Below are 18,501 nucleotides of genomic sequence, written 5' to 3' on the forward strand. Positions count from 1 at the left end.
TGACCCCTACTGTTGATGTCTGCAACCTTCTGTGAGAGGACATACTTCACCATGTCAACATTTCCTCTAATACAGGTCACATGAAGGATGTTGTTTCTGTTATCATCTACAAATGATACATCAGCTCCTTCTCTCACAAGTAAGTCAAACACTTCTCTGTGTCCCCTCTTTGCTGCCTTCATCACGGGTGTCCTCCCGTACTGAGCTCTACTGTTGATGTCTGCAACCTTCTGTGAGAGCACATACTTCACCATCTCAACATTTCCTCCAATACAGGCCACATGAAGAATGTTGTTTCTGTTATCATCCACTAATGATACATCAGCTCCTTCTCTCACAAGTAAGTCAAACACTTCTCTGTGTCCCCCCATTGCTGCCTTCATCACGGGTGTCCTCCCATACTCACCCTGACTGTTGATGTCTGCAACCTTCTGTGAGAGGACATACTTCACCATGTCAACATTTCCTCTAATACAGGTCACATGAAGGATGTTGTTTCTGTTATCATCCACAAATGATACATCAGCTCCTTCTCTCACAAGTAAGTCAAACACTTCTCTGTGTCCCCTCTTTGCTGCCTTCATCACGGGTGTCCTCCCGTACTGAGCTCTACTGTTGATGTCTGCAACCTTCTGTGAGAGCACATACTTCACCATCTCAACATTTCCTCCAATACAGGCCACATGAAGAATGTTGTTTCTGTTATCATCCACTAATGATACATCAGCTCCTTCTCTCACAAGTAAGTCAAACACTTCTCTGTGTCCCCTCTTTGCTGCCTTCATCACGGGTGTCCTCCCGTACTGAGCTCTACTGTTGATGTCTGCAACCTTCTGTGAGAGCACATACTTCACCATCTCAACATTTCCTCCAATACAGGCCACATGAAGAATGTTGTTTCTGTTATCATCCACAAATGATACATCAGCTCCTTCTCTCACAAGTAAGTCAAACACTTCTCTGTGTCCCATCTTTGCTGCTCCCATCACGGGTGTCCTCCCGTACTGACCCCTACTGTTGATGTCTGCAACCTTCATTGAGAGGACATACTTCACCATGTCCTTGTGTCCTCCAATACAGGCCACATGAAGGATGTTGTTTTTGTTATCGGCAAGTAGATGCAATGCAGAACCTTTACTCACAAGCATGTCTACCATTCTTCTGTGTCCGAATTGTGCTGCTATCATTGCAGGTGTTAATCCGCCCTCCCCTCTACGGTTGACGTCTTCCAGATCCTTAGATAGGATGCGGCTTAGCCCGTCCAGGGCGCCCTTCTTGCAGGCAGTATGGATGTCTGTATCCACTCGTGGACCCGTCTGGGTAACTATAACACAATGATTTCAATGTCACAACAGGGAGGAACAATTACATGAACCTACTTCAGTTCATTTACATTAGTTTACTTCAGTTGAACCCATTCCCATATTGTGTATGTGTTACAAGTGAAGACCTTCTTTGACGATGGAACTGAATGGAAATGCCAACATATGACACAAAACTTCATTGACTAAGCTGAAGAACTTATTTGTGTCTCTCGAGCACACATTACGTTTGGAGCTATTCGCTTTACATTACTTACTTCAGTTGAACCCATTCCCATCCTGTCACACAATCTACGTATTTGTTACAAGTTAAGACCTTCTTCACTTGGAATGCCTCCAACATTTGAGATCTTTAAGTGCCGATAATAGACACTATTCCAACTTCACTGACTAAACTGAAGAACTTATTTGTGTCTCTCGAGCACACATTACGTTTGGAGCTATTCGCTTTATAAGTTGGGTATAATTATTATGTTTTCAAATTACTCACAAACTACAACATTCCTTCCATACTGTCTACCCTCTACTTACACACATTGCAATGTCATACTAATACATCAAGTAATACTATCACGAAGCAGTTGTAATCTCACTGTCCAAAATGTTCTCAGATTCCATATACAAATCAACAATATATCCCGTCACACCCAAGATGAAGAAATTTACCACATAACATGGGGTGGGTATTGCAGAGAATTTTCATATTGCGTTATATTGCAATGCGGAAGCATATATTGCGATATGTATTGCAATATATTGCAAGGATTATTTTGTTCAACAAAAACTACTTATAATCGAGTTAATGCTTGATTAAAGCAAAAACACAACAAAATCACTATGATTGATTAACCTTTTATAAAACCTTTTAATCATGACAAAATAAAAATGTAAGTAACATTTGGCACTAATGAAACAGGGAAAAGAACATTTAAAAAAACGGAAATATCCCAAGATTTCCGAGTATTACGAAGTTTTCCGAATGCATGTCAAAATACCGGTTTTCGCATTCGTCACCACTCGCCCCTTTCCGTAACCTGCAAGAAGACTCGTCCCCCTCTCGATGCTTGTTATGTGCGAAAATACGACAAACCAATCAGAATGCGCGTAAATGACTGCAGTGCTTTGGTAAAAATAATCCTGAGTACTTAAATCGTTTATGGCATTATGTCATTGTTTAAAAAATCATGAAAACTATATATCGTCATATTGAAAGTACAAAGAACTTAGCTAACAGGATTTTCTGCCTATTATGGTGTTTTTGTTAGAATCATGCGATTGACGGCGAGAGATTCAAATAAACGCACGTGCGTTTGTTGACATAACGGCTCTCATGGGTCCAACTGAGGGTGTTTCTGACGATCTTGCGGGCTTGCTATGGAGATTGTACGTGCGCTTCCAACAATTTTAGGAAATGTAATTATAAATCGCTACAAGTTTCAAAACAATAATATTATATCTGTATGTAACTCATCAAATTTAATCTTTAACATTGGGCATATATTTCAATTCTCTGGGAATATTTTAGTCAGACCTTGTGGTCATTCATACATTTTTCAGCGAATTCAGTTCACTTGTGCTATGACAGCAAGGTTACACGTATGTTCAGTTTGAGAAATATTATAAAAGTCATTATTGGAGTTTCTGCTTTGGGATTTAATGTAGAGGGGTTTTTTTTACAAAGTTTATTTGCATATTCAATAAAACAAATCCCATTTGTGTTTATTAAACTCTTTTCAGAAATATAATTAGAAATATAAGGTGAATATCTGGCAATAATTACGTCAGAATATGTCTTTAACAAATATGTTTTTTTCCCTTTCTTTTAGTTGTACCAAGGAGGTTTAATTCTTTAGAATAAATAGCAAAAACAAAAATAGCAATACAATGTATGAGTACTTCGGTGATATTAAGTACCATTGGAATCAAACAGGAATAGAGTTATCGTTTGAAGTAGTTCTGATGTTCCAATATGAAATCCTTCCAGAGGGGGCACGAGTCACTATTCGGCTTGTCCCGGAATAGCACGAGTTGGTCATGAATGCGGTTTTCGATCAGCGTATCGCAATACGTATCGTTTTCATGTCTGAACCTGTAAATACCGGTAAACCGATTATATTGCGCAGCCCTACATATAACCATACTACTGTTTCACAACATTCACCTCAACGTCTAGATACAATCAAATCAAAATAACAGATCTCCCAGTGTCTCTCAGTCTCCCAGATCTCCCAGTGTTATATGCACCATGCGTTCACAATACCACCTGGTCAGTGCAGTTAACAAACTGGATGTGTGGATGTGTAAGGCAGGACATGTCTGCTCTTTGACACAAAAACCTGGTATCTCTGGTTTTCAGTGATCCAGTGTTCACTTGTCACTGCCGTTTTACTTTTTATGCCCAGCTGAATGTTCAGATAATGGAGACTTGTGAATCCCTGTTTAAAATTTGATGACCACATTGAGTTCAACGATACAGTTTTGGAAAATGTTTTCGATATACAACATGCTGTTTCATCATATTTCCTGAGATTTGAACAGTTTAAGTGTAAGTGCCGAACTGATTTTACAGCAGGTATGGAGCTGCTGAAAACGAGTCTGGGGTGAAGATTTTGTCTGGCCGGATCTGATCTGCTGGTCATCGGCTATCCATTGTCCTGAAGATTAACTTCCCTCATCAACCTTTACAGTTGACATGTTTTTCAGTATTTTTCTGCAGTGTGTGTTGCCTTTTTCGTGAACAGTGGATCAGGTGACTGATAGTGGGATATGGGATGCTGACGAAGGTGGGTGATGGGCTGGTTGAGTTTGGGAACGGGGCCCTTTTGTTTTATAGCAAGGGGTTGTCTTATGGTTTTCTCCACCAGATTTTGGTATATCCTAAAAAGACCCCTAAATACAGACTCTCAAAGAAACCCACATTGATAGTGCAATAGACGACAATGCAATCAAAAACCTGAACCCCATAAACTCCATAACCTCCCACCCCAACCCCACCCATATCCATACGCCCACTTCCACCCCTATGCCAGAGCCACTGTCAAACTCCATAAAGATCCAGCCAAAGTCAGAATACAGGTATTTCCCAGGGGCTTAGGTTTCTGCAACACAGCACAGAACCTTGTCAGACTACAAGCACTATTTGGAAATCCCACATCAGCGATTCCAATACCTTTGTACACACATCGTTCCCCCTCAGACAATTGTGGAGACAAATACATGCGATAGAGGCCCCACAGCCAACACAATACAGGAACCCAAGATCTCTGTTTATCAATCTGCCCATTCAGAACATTTCATAAAGGAATCCTGACAACTATATTTCCTGTCAACAAACCAAAATTGTTCACACCAATCATCAATCATTGGAGTAAGTGAATTTAGTTTTACGCCGCCTTTAGCAATATTCCAACAAAATCATGTTGGTGGACACCACAAATGGGCGTCACGCTTTGTACCCATATTTGGAATCAAACTCAGGTCGCTGGCGTAATGAGCGAACGCTTTCACCACTAGGCTTTAGGGGAAAAGAGAAAACATCAAGAAAGAATCGAAATCAAAAGAAAGAAGCCAGCAATTAGGCAGAGGCATCTACCTTCCCAGTGTGTACTCCACTGTGATCATATCATCTACCTTCCCAGTATGTACTCCACTGTGATCATATCATCTACCTTCCAAGTGTGTACTCCACTGTGATCATATCATCTACCTTCCCAGTATGTACTCCACTGTGATCATATCATCTACCTTCCAAGTGTGTACTCCACTGTGATCATATCATCTACCTTCCCAGTATGTACTCCACTGTGATCATATCATCCACCTTTCAAGTGTGTACTCCACTGTGATCATATCATCTACCTTCCCAGTGTGTACTCCACTGTGATCATATCATCTACCTTCCCAGTGTGTACTCCACTGTGATCATATCATCTACCTTCCCAGTATGTACTCCACTGTGATCATATCATCTACCTTCCCAGTATGTACTCCACTGTGATCATATCATCTACCTTCCCAGTGTGTACTCCACTGTGATCATATCATCTACCTTCCCGATATGTACTCCACTGTGATCATATCATCTACCTTCCCAGTATGTACTCCACTGTGATCATATCATCTACCTTCCCAGTATGTCCTCCACTGTGACCATATCATCTACCTTCCCAGTATGTACTCCACTGTGATCATATCATCTACCTTCCCAGTATGTACTCCACTGTGATCATATCATCTACCTTCCCAGTATGTACTCCACTGTGATCATATCATCTACCTTCCCAGTATGTACTCCACTGTGATCATATCATCTACCTTACCAGTGTGTACTCCACTGTGATCATATCATCTACCTTCCCAGTATGTACTCCACTGTGATCATATCATCTACTTTCCAAGTGTGTACTCCACTGTGATCATATCATCTACCTTCCCAGTATGTACTCCACTGTGATCATATCATCTACCTTCCAAGTGTGTACTCCACTGTGATCATATCATCTACCTTCCCAGTATGTACTCCACTGTGATCATATCACCTACCTTCCAAGTGTGTACTCCACTGTGATCATATCATCTACCTTCACGGTATGTACTCCACTGTGATCATATCATCTACCTTCCCAGTATGTACTCCACTGTGATCATATCATCTACCTTCCCAGTATGTACTCCACTGTGATCATATCATCTACTTTCCCAGTATGTACTCCACTGTGATCATATCATGTACCTTCCAAGTGTGTACTCCACTGTGATCATATCATCTACCTTCCAAGTGTGTACTCCACTGTGATCATATCATCTTCCTTTCCAGTATGTACTCCACTGTGATCATATCATCTACCTTCCCAGTATGTACTCCACTGTGACCATATCATCTACCTTTCAAGTATGTACTCCACTGTGATCATATCATCTACATTCCAAGTATGTACTCCACTGTGATCAGGGGCGGTGGGGTAGCCTAGTGGTTAAAGCGTTGGCTCGCTATGCCGAAGACCCGAGTTCCAATCCCCACATGGGTACAATGTGTGAAGCCCATTTCTGGTGTCCCCCGCCGTGATGTTGCTGGAATATTGCTAAAAGCGGCGTAAAACCAAACTCAGTCAGTCAGTCCACTGTGATCATATCATCTACCACTGAGCGCTTATTGATTGGATTATTGCATAGCTATTACATTGTTATCCTTGTACATTAATCCTATCTCACTAGCTTCGTGAATGTACAGTATTTTTGTACATTAATCCTCTCCCATTGACTTTATCATACTATTATTACCTTGTACATTCTTTCGCCTGAGTTGTGTAAACATAAATCTCGACGCACTTACTCAGCATTCACCTGATGGAGGACAAAAACAGCTCTTGTCTTGTCTTGTGATAAAGAATGAAAAAGAAGTTATCATGTATTAACGGCATTTAAATGTTATACCTGGTGTAGGCAAACTCCATGCAGCCTCAGGATTCTGCTCATCCCTACTGTTTCCCTCACGCAGTATTCCAATAGGACGGGCAACTTCTTCTGCAAAGCAAAGGATGAAATAGAAAAGCTCCTTATAAGGTGCAAGTATTTTTAATAATTCACATGTTTCTTCCTCATTTGAAATACAATGTCATGGTCCATATGCCTTTTCCCCCATATCTCTCATGTCTTTCAAAAGCGTTTGGAAATGCACAGGACTGCTCTTGGCTTATACAGTAGGATCTGACTGACATACTGTGATGTCACTCCCAGAATACGAGTATATTACGTATGGCATATCCATGTGTATAGCGGTATAGTAATGGCATAACACACTATATTTTGTCCATTGGAGGTCGTTTATGGGCAAGTAGTCTGGTTATTAAAACTTTGTTCTGCCACGCTACGGTCCCAGGTGACTACAATGTTTGGAATCTATCTGGGTTGTTTCAGCCATTATCTTACCTTGATGCAAAATACTTTAATTTTATTGGTCAATGACGCTTTAACAAGTTTCCTCCCAGGAGGGTGACAACAGGAAAAAATATTACCCGCTGCCACGGTAACCGCCAAACTCTCCGCCGAGAAACTGTATCGCTAACAATTGTATGACGTCATAATATGACACATGCAGTGCCCGTAGTTCGAAAACCGTTCGAATAGCTGTTTTTGAGTTCACTGTGTACACATTTAATTTACGGAATTTCACTGCATTATTTAAGCTATTTTATACATTGAATCCTTTGCACACTCACCTTAAACATAATTAACAGTTTTAAGCCTGTCAGAATATGTTTCAATGATCTTAAAAATCCAGTCTAGAGGCAGACGCCATTTTGTTTACATGTGATATAGTTGGAAGCAATCTTATCGATCTTCAACATTTTAAAAAAAAAAATATTTTGTACATTTAACATGGCGGTAGGATAAATACCTTGTGTACGTTGTGAGGCGTACATCAGATCGTATTACCCTAAAGAGCAGCAAACTATATATATTATATATCCTGAAAAGTTTCACACAGAGCAGTTAACTAACCTCACACAACCGCTAATTACCCTCTCCGTTTTTGTCGTCCAAACGTGAGGAATCTCTTCAAACCTTCTTTTATCTTGACACCACGGTGAACTTCAGGCTTCTGACTTCTCCCGATAAATAAACTCCTGTTTGAGGATGCCAGACTGCTTCCCTCACTGACAAACCCGCTGTCCTCAGTAGTAAGAGATATCCAGTCGAAGGCCTCCAGCTCCTCTATTCTCTGTTGGGTGTTAATAGAGCAAAATAAGGAGTAAATAGTATGCACGCTGTAGCCGTATCGCGGATGGTGTACGGTGTGATGTACCCTCTGTGTTGCCGTGTAGCTTAAGCCATGTACATGCAACACAGAGGGTACTCAGACTGTTTACCCCGAGTGATGAGGCTACAATGAATTTATCTTGTCACACAGCCTTAAGTTTTTTTGACACACTGAAGCTTTATGCATGGAACTAAATACGAATCAGTCGGGTGGTCCCACTTGTCTCCTTAATTTCAAGTGGAGCCGGGTAAATCAGTGGAAGGCAAGTGGCTACCTGATGGTTATTGAACAATATTAAATCAATCATGTACCTGAAGATTAAATGACCTTGTTCTGATTTTGCCAGCATATGCAGAAATTCTGATTCATACGCCAGGACTGTAGCGCAATTGGTGCCCATGGGGATGCCTACTTCATGTCAAAATGTTTACCCTAGATTTTTCAAAGACATTGATGCTAAAGTGTTTGATGGCACCGCCGTTGTTCATGCACTGCATAGAGGTTATTCCTAAACGTTTGGTGATTTTCGTATCTTCTCTTCTTACTATGGAGGAAGATACAACTGGAGGACTGCCATCGTATCGACATTGTTTGGAACATCTACAAAGAAGGTAGCCTGAAGGAGACAACACGAGAAGCGCGAAAAAAAGGCAGCAATCTTTTCTGAAAGAATCACAGAATCCAAAGACAAAGAACTCTTTGCCTACACCAGGTATAACATTTAAATGCCGTTAATACATGATAACTTTGTTTTCATTCTTTATCACAAGACAAGACAAGAGCTATTTTTGTCCTCCATCAGGTGAATGCTGTGTAAGTGCGTCGAGATTTATGTTTACACAACTCAGGTGAAAGAATGTACAAGGTAATAATAGTATGATAAAGTCAATGGGAGAGGATTAATGTACAAAAATACTGTACATTCACGAAGTCAGTGAGATAGGATTAATGTACAAGGATAACTATGTAATAACGAAGACAATAAGATTAACATGAATGGGGTTCAGTTAAGCAATAATCCAGTCAATAAGCGCTCAGTGGTAGATGATATGATCACAGTGGAGTACATACTGGGAAGGTAGATGATATGATCACAGTGGAGTACACACTGGGAAGGTAGATGATATGATCACAGTGGAGTACACACTGGGAAGGTAGATGATATGATCACAGTGGAGTACATACTGGGAAGGTAGATGATATGATCACAGTGGAGTACGTACTCGGAAGGTAGATGATATGATCACAGTGGAGTACATACTGGGAAGGTAGATGATATGATCACAGTGGAGTACACACTGGGAAGGTAGATGATATGATCACAGTGGAGGACATACTGGGAAGGTAGATGATATGATCACAGTGGAGTACACACTTGGAAGGTAGATGATATGATCACAGTGGAGTACATACTGGGAAGGTAGATGATATGATCACAGTGGAGTACACACTGGGAAGGTAGATGATATGATCACAGTGGAGGACAAACTGGGAAGGTAGATGATATGATCACAGTGGAGTACACACTTGGAAGGTAGATGATATGATCACAGTGGAGTACATACTGGGAAGGTAGATGATATGATCACAGTTGAGTACACACTGGGAAGGTAGATGATATGATCACAGTGGAGTACACACTGGGAAGGTAGATGATATGATCACAGTGGAGTACACACTGGGAAGGTAGATGATATGATCACAGTTGAGTACACACTGGGAAGGTAGATGATATGATCACAGTGGAGTACATTCTGGGAAGGTAGATGATATGAACACAGTGGAGTACATACTGGGAAGGTAGATGATATGATCACAGTGGAGTACATACTGGGAAGGTAGATGATATGAACACAGTGTAGTACACACTGGGAAGGTAGATGCCTCTGCCTAATTGCTGGCTTCTTTCTTTTGATTTCGATTCTTTCTTGATGTTTTCTCTTTTCCCCTAAAGCCTAGTGGTGAAAGCGTTCGCTCGTTACGCCAGCGACCCGAGTTCGATTCCCAATATGGGTACAAAGCGTGACGCCCTTTTGTGGTGTCCCCCAACATGATTTTGTTGGAATATTGCTAAAGGCGGCGTTAAACTAACTTCACTTACTCCAATGATTGATTACTGGTGTTGACAATTCTGGTTTGTTGACAGGAAATATAGTTGTCAGGATTCTTTTATGAAATGTTCTGAATGGGCAGATTGACCAACAGAGGTCTTGTGTTCCTGTATTGTGGTGGCTGTGGATCACATGTATTTGTCTCCACAATTGTCTGAGGGGGAACGATGTGTGTACAAAGGTATTGAAATCGCTGATGTGGGATTTTCCCAATGGTGCTTGTAGTCTGACAAGGTTCTGTGCTGTGTTGCAGAAACCTAAGCCCATGGGGAATACCTGTATTCTGACTTTGGCTGGATCTTTATGGATTTTGACAGTGGCTCTGGCATAGGCGTGGAAGTGGGCGTATGGGTTGGGTTGGGGTGGGAGGTTATTGAGTTTATGGGGTTCAGGTTTTTGATTGCAGTGTCGTCTATTGCTCTATCACTGTGGGTTTCTTGGAGAGTCTTCTTGTGCTGTCTTTATTTAGGGGTCTTTTGTAGATATACCAAAATCTGGTGGAGAAAACCATAAGACAACCCCTTGGTATAAAGCAAAAGGGCCCCGTTCCCAAACTCAACCAGCCCATCACCCACCTTCGTCAGCATCCCATATCCCACTACCAGTCACCTGATCCACTGATCACGAAAAAAGGCAACACACACTGCAGAAAAATACTGAAAAACATGTCAACTGTAAAGGTTGATGAGGGAAGTTAATCTTCAGGACAATGGATAGCAGATGACCAGCAGATCAGGATCCTGCCAGGCAAAATGTTCACCCCAGACTCGTTTTCAGTACCTGCTGTAAAATCAGTTTGGCACTTAAACTTAAACTGTTCAAGTCTCAGGAAATATGATGAAACAGGATGTTGTGTATCGAAAACATTTTCCAAAATTGTATCGTTGAACTCAATGTGGTCATCAAATATTAAACAGGGATTCACAAGTCTCCATCATCTGACCATTCAGCTGGGCATAAAAAGTAAAACGGCAATGACAAGTGTACACCGGATCACTGAAAATCAGTGATGATAACAGGTTTTTGTGTCAAAGAGCAGACATGTCCAACCTTACACATCCACACAGTCAGTTTGTTAACTGCACTGACCAGGTGGTATTGTGAACGCATGGTGCATATAACACTGGGAGATCTGGGAGACTGGGAGACACTGGGAGATCTGTTATTTTGATTTGATTGTATCTAGACGTTGATGAGGTGAAGCTGTCTCTGAATAGTGTGGTCTGGCATATACATGGAGGGGGGAAGCATCATATTGTGGTCTGGTATGTGGTAAATTTATTCATCTTGGGTGTGACGGGATATATTGTTGATTCGTATATGTAATCCGAGAACATTCTGGACAGTGAGATTACAACTGCTTCGTGATAGTATTACGTGAAATATTAGTATGAAAATGCAATGTCTGTCAGTAGAGAGTAGACAGTATGGAAGGAATGTTGGAACGAATGAGTAATTTCAAAACGTAATAATTATACCCAACTTATAAAGCGAATAGCTCCACACGTAATGTGTGCTCGAGAGACACAAATAGGGTCTTCAGTTTAGTCAATGAAGTTGGAATAGTGTCTATAATCGGCACTTAAAGATCTCAAATGCCAGGCATTTCCACTCAGTTCCATCGTCAAAGAATGTCTTCACTTGTAACACATACACAATATGAGAATGGGTTCAACTGAAGTAAATTAATGTAAATGAATATTTGTTAAGGTATTTACTGTTTCTTCCTGTTGTGACATTGAAATCACTGTGTTATAGTGACACAGACGGGCCCACGAGTGGATACAGACATCCATACTGCCTGCAAGAAGGGCGACCTGGACCGGCTAAGACGCATCCTATCTAAGGATCTGGAAGACGTCAACCGTAGAGGGAAGGACGGACTAACACCTACAATGATAGCAGCACGATTCGGACACAGAAGAATCGTAGACATACTTGTGAGTAAAGGTTCTGCGTTGTATCTTCTTGCCGATAACAAAAACAAGATCCTTCATGAGACCTGTATTGGAGGACATGGTGAAGTATGTCCTCTCAAAGAAGGTTGCAGACATCAACAGTCAGGGTCAGTACGGGAGGACACCAGTGATGAAGGCAGCAAAGAGGGGACAGAAGGAAGTGCTTGACGTACTTGTGAATGAAGGAGCTGATGTATCATTAGTGGATGACAACGGAGACAACATTCTTCATGTAACCTGTACTGGAGGACATGTGGCCATGGTGAAGTATGTCCTCTCACAGAGGGTTGCAGACATCAACAGTCAGGGTCAGTACGGGGGGACACCCTTGATGGTAGCAGCAAATATGGGACACAGAGAAGTGTTTGACGTACTTATGAGTGAAGAAGCTGATGTATCATTAGTGAATAGTAACGGAAACAACACCCTTCATGTGGCCTGTGGACATGTTGACATAGTGAAATATGTCCTCTCACAGAAGGTTGCAGACATCAACAGTAGGGGTCAGTACGGGAGAACACCCTTGATGCTGGCAGCAGTGAATGGGCACAGAGAAGTGTTTGACTTACTTGTGAGAGAAGGAGCTGATGTATCATAAGTGGGTGAAAACAGAAACAACATCCTTCATGTGGCCTGTATTGGAGGACATGTGGACATTGTGAAGTATGTCCTCTCACAGAAGGTTGCAAACATCAACAGTAGAGGTCAGTACGGGAGGACACCCTTGATGCTGGCAGCAGTGAATGGGCACAGAGAAGTGTTTGACTTACTTGTGAGAGAAGGAGCTGATGTATCATAAGTGGGTGAAAACAGAAACAACATCCTTCATGTGGCCTGTATTGGAGGACATGTGGACATTGTGAAATATGTCCTCTCACAGAAGGTTGCAAACATCAACAGTAGGGGCCAGTACGGGAGGACACCCTTGATGCTGGCAGCAGTGAATGGGCACAGAGAAGTGTTTGACTTACTTGTGAGAGAAGGAGCTGATGTATCATTAGTGGATGATGATGGAGACAACATCCTTCACGTGGCCTGTATTGGAGGACATGTGGACATGGTGAAGCATGTCCTCTCGTTATACAGTATACCTCTGATTTTCCAACACAGTAGGTTTATCACCTAATTTGTGCATTCATACGTTTTGCTTGAGTTCGCACGGGTCGATCTTACCCTCACTAAACTCAAAAATTCCGAAAGAAATCCTTGGGTGTTCCAGCAGGAATACAACCAGTTACGTTCCAAGTATGACACCCATAGATCCATTTTCACAGACGGATCCAAGGATAAGGGACAAGTTGCCAGTGCTACAGTCATTGGATCCAAGACTGTCTCCTCTAGGATTCCCGACAACAGTTCAATTTTCACTGCCGAGGCCAAAGCTATCTTTTCAGCTTTCACCTATATTAGACAGCAGAATCATTCCAAAAACTTCATCGTTTTCACATATTCATTATCTTGCCTTCAAGCACTTCAAAATGTCACTTCAAGGCGCCCAATCATTCTGGACATTTTAGAACTTTACAACGACCTCTCTACTGGCCAATGTGACATCGCCCTCTGCTGGTTACCAGGTCACGTCGGCAGGTAACACAAAAGCCGATGCTGCAGCAAAAGCAGCTCTTGACAAGCCCTTATCTCCACTGCTGATCCCGTACAGTGATTTCAAACCCACTATCAAAAGCTATACACGGGACCTCATGCAAAAAAGGTGGGACACTCAAGTAGGAAGAAATACACTGTATGAATTGAAGCAAACAATTGGTTATACCTACTTGGGTTGTCAGTCAAGACGTGATGAGGTAATTTTACGACGATATCGTATTGGCCACAGTCGGTTTACTCATGACTATCTGCTGAAAACGGATGGGGATGGACCCCGATGCGTGTCCCTTTGCGTTTTCACCATCAAGCATATTCTGCTTGACTGTGTGGACTTATCGTCTGCAAGGGACTCACATTATGAAGCAAAAAAAATCTAAAAGATCTGTTCTCCCGCGTGAGCGCTCATCTCATAGTGAACTACCTGAGGGAAGTTGATCTGTATCATAAATTGTAACTGTGAATTGTGACTAACAAATTGCCTGCCTTTAAATTTAGTGCTATTACTGTTTCTGTTTTTAAATGACAATGAAATGAATATATTCTTTTGAAATAAAACTCATTTTGACTCTGTACTTACAATGTTTACTAATGCAGATTTGTTCTCGTCACTATATGGCTGGAATAATGCCGATGTGGCGTAAAGCCCAACTCAACTCAACTCAACTCGTGCACGCAGCGTTTGTGATTGCGTTCTTGCTTTTGCGTGCGCGATTTTGCTTGTGTGAACTTTAGTGTTTTTGTGTGTGCATGAGTTTTGTTTGTATGTGCGATTTTGTTTGATTCTGCAAATGAATATGTGTACGTGAGTTGGAGAGTGCTTGCGTTTGTGAGCACGATTTTAAGCTCAGTGCTTGTTATCGAAATGGTCAGTCCAAATGGACTGCTAGGTAATGTCTATCAAACTTTATTTGTGTGTTTGTTTGCGCCTTAACAGGCGCATTCGTACTTGTGTGCATTTGTGAGTGCCTCTGTGTATTGTGTGCGTTTGATATGCATATATTTTTGTGAATGGTAGGACAGCTGAAGCCATGAATAATTTCGCTTCAGTCAATGTCAGAGGTAAGGGTCATAAGGCTCCACGCTGGGAAATCTGAAGTTTGTTTCGTTATTAACCTTTAAAATTATAACCGAAGTCGCTTAGGAATGTCGGCTCTTGGCCGTTGGGCACAAGACAAAAACAATGGCGATGGTTTATGTTGTGGGGTAGCTGACGAACCAATGGGAACAAAAGAAGTCCCATTAAAAGGAATTGACTTGTTTGAAGACTTAACAACACTGTAGTGTGAAGGTTTCCCAGAAGCTTGTGTTGTGATTAGAATTCTTCTCCCTATCCCCAACGATTTCTATTCAAGTCCTTTAACCGAGCAAGAACATCACCCAGCTGTTTGTTGGTGTTCTGTGATGATGACTGCGTTAGATGCACTTATCTAAGGGAGACCGACTCCTCTTCGACCCGGCGGACTGCAAGCAAAAGCTTGTTGAACTCCATACCAAAGTCGAAGTGGTGTCGCGTATCCTGCTTCAGGTCATCACGAGATCCAACCCAAACCGACTTCGAAACAGACCAGCTGGTGCAGTAGGAGGGAGTGCACCTGATACCTCAATCTTTGAGATCAACTCTCACAGACGACAACTCCACTCAGCATTTACCAAGATGTAACGAAGATGACAGCAACAACACTGTCAACATGAGAAAAACTAAATGTGAGAAAGGAATAACGAATATCAATAGTGGAAGAAACATGACGAGACACGATGTTACTATTTTCCGCAAGAAGCGTGTAAAGAAGAATAAGTCAACAGCGGAAGAGAAACAACGCGAGGAAATACCGGGAACGCTGACAGTAAGAGTTGACGAAGGGAAAGAGAATACATAATGTGCAATAAATTTATCTATTGATTATTATTACACTTGATTCATATTATTAGAATTGTTAATTAAATTACTTTGTAAAAAGACGATATTATGGCCATTTATGGCTAACTTAGCACTGTTCAAACATGAACTGTTAATTATTTAATTGGTTAAAATAGAATTATAGAGACATTACAATTACAATATCACAATTACATTACGTAAAATATACTTGTAGAAATAGAAATATCTGGTTAATAGTATTTGGGTGACAACGATGATAAATTGAAAAAAACGGATGATACTTTTTGAGGGTTTTTTTTTTTTCTTAAAGTGATGAAAAAGCATAAAACAATATCAACAAAGATCATGTAGAATACATATGAATTCAACAAATTACAATTTAAGCGGAAACATGTCCATCATACATGTGCAATATTTGGCTCACAGGGGATAAAGAAATCTAAGTCACTCATGGAAACGGGTCTGCAAGTGGAGTGTTCAGCAAGCACCTGTAACACAGGGCAGTACACAAGTTAACAAGTCTGGAGTCTCATGAAGTGCCCCAAGTACTTTGTACTCTCAGTCAACACAATTATCCGCCTTGAATGCCCATGAGGGCACACAATTACCCCATAGATGAATGTCACATGTGCCCACTCATATACATCTATGTGGGCTCCATTTGAATGAAAATGATGTTGGTGCGTGATGGACCATGTCTTTTAACGCCAACGGCCCCACGCTGGGCGCCAAATAGTAGCCGAGGTCGCTTAGGAATGTCGGGCACAAGACAAAAAGACTGTCGATGATTTGGTGAGTTTATTGATGAGTATGATGTTGTTTCGGAGGTGTTTGAAGAAAGAAAAGACGTTTCCACCTGAGCAACAGCAAATGGAGTAAGAAAAACAATAAGTCAGTTAAATATTGAATTACATTAACTATCACATTGTGCATTATAAATAAGTATCACAGTTCGCCAAGGTAATAAACAAACTCGTTGCAAAAACAAATCAACAAACGTATTGAAAGCACGTGGTCAATACAATGTATATAACGTATTACTGATTAACTGCTTAAAAGTTAAGATTATAAATTAAATATTACTCTCAGCAGTTTTAAATTACAGTTAAGTAATAAAGCACCTTATCATAGAAGTAAAGATGAACTTGAGATAGGCAAATGGCCATACTTGTAGAAAAAGATGTTTCCATCTCAGAAACACAAATTTTCACATTGTACATGTTTTCCATAAAACTCATCATCACATCACTAGCCATAAATGATGAACGGTCCCTTATAGACATGTTTCTCCATCAAACTCATCACCACATCACTAGCCATAAATGATGAACGGTCCCTTATAGACATGTTTCTCCATAAAACACACCACTAGCCATAAATGATGAACGGTCCCTTACAGACATGTTTCTCCATCAAAACCACATCACTAGCCATAAATAATGAACGGTCCCTTATAGACATGTTTCTCCATAAAACCCATTCACCACCTCACTAGCCATAAATGATGAACGGTCCCTTATAGACATGTTTCTCCATCAAACTCATCACCACCTCACTAGCCATAAATGATGAACGGTCCCTTATAGACATGTTTCTCCATCAAACTCATCACCACCTCACTAGCCATAAATGATGAACGGTCCCTTATAGACATGTTTCTCCATCAAACTCATCACCACCTCACTAGCCATAAAATGAACGGATAGAACGTTTCTCCATCAAACTCATCACCACCTCACTAGCCATAAATGAGACGTATAGACATGTTTCTCCATCAACCTCATCACCACCTCACTAGCCATAAATGATGAACGGTCCCATATAGACATGTTTCTCCATCAAACTCATCACCACCTCACTAGCCATAAATGATGAACGGTCCCTTATAGACATGTTTCTCCATAAAACTCATCAAACTCACGGTCCCACAGACATGTTTCTCCACCTCACTACCTCACTATAAATGATGAACGGTCCCTTATAGACATGTTTCTCCATTTCTCTCACTAGCCATAAATGATGAACGGTCCTCACATGTTTCTCCATAAAACTCATCCACCTCACTAGCCATAAATGATGAACGGTCCCTTATAGACATGTTTCTCCATCAAACTCATCACCACCTCACTAGCCATAAATGATGAACGGTCCCTTACAGACATGTTTCTCCATCAAACTCATCACCACCTCACTAGCCATAAATGATGAACGGTCCCTTATAGACATGTTTCTCCATCAAACTCATCACCACCTCACTAGCCATAAATGATGAACGGTCCCATAGACATGTTTCTCCATCAAACTCATATGACGGTCCCTTACAGACATGTTTCTCCATCAAACTCATCACTCACTAGCCATAAATGATGAACGGTCCCTTACAGACATGTTTCTCCATCAAACTCATCACCAATGATGAACGGTCCCTTAAAGACATGTTTCTCCATCAAACTCATCACCACCTCACTAGCCATAAATGATGAACGGTCCCGTATAGACATGTTTCTCCATAAAACTCATCATCACCTCACTAGCCATAAATAATGAACGGTCCCTTATAGACATGTTTCATCAAACTCATCACCACCTCACTAGCCATAAATGAACGGTCCCTTACAGACATGTTTCTCCATCAAACTCATCACCACCTCACTAGCCATAAATGATGAACGGTCCCTTATAGACATGTTTCGTAAACTCATCACCACCTCACTAGCCATAAATGATGAACGGTCCCTTATAGACATGTTTCTCCATCAAACTCATCACCACCTCACTAGCCATAAATGATGAACGGTCCCTTATAGACATGTTTCTCCATCAAACTCATCACCACCTCACTAGCCATAAATGATGAACGGTCCCT

This window comes from Haliotis rubra, unplaced genomic scaffold (assembly GCF_003918875.1).
Source record: "Haliotis rubra isolate DU_JTF1 unplaced genomic scaffold, ASM391887v1 Scf662, whole genome shotgun sequence".
NCBI lineage: Eukaryota > Metazoa > Mollusca > Gastropoda > Lepetellida > Haliotidae > Haliotis > Haliotis rubra.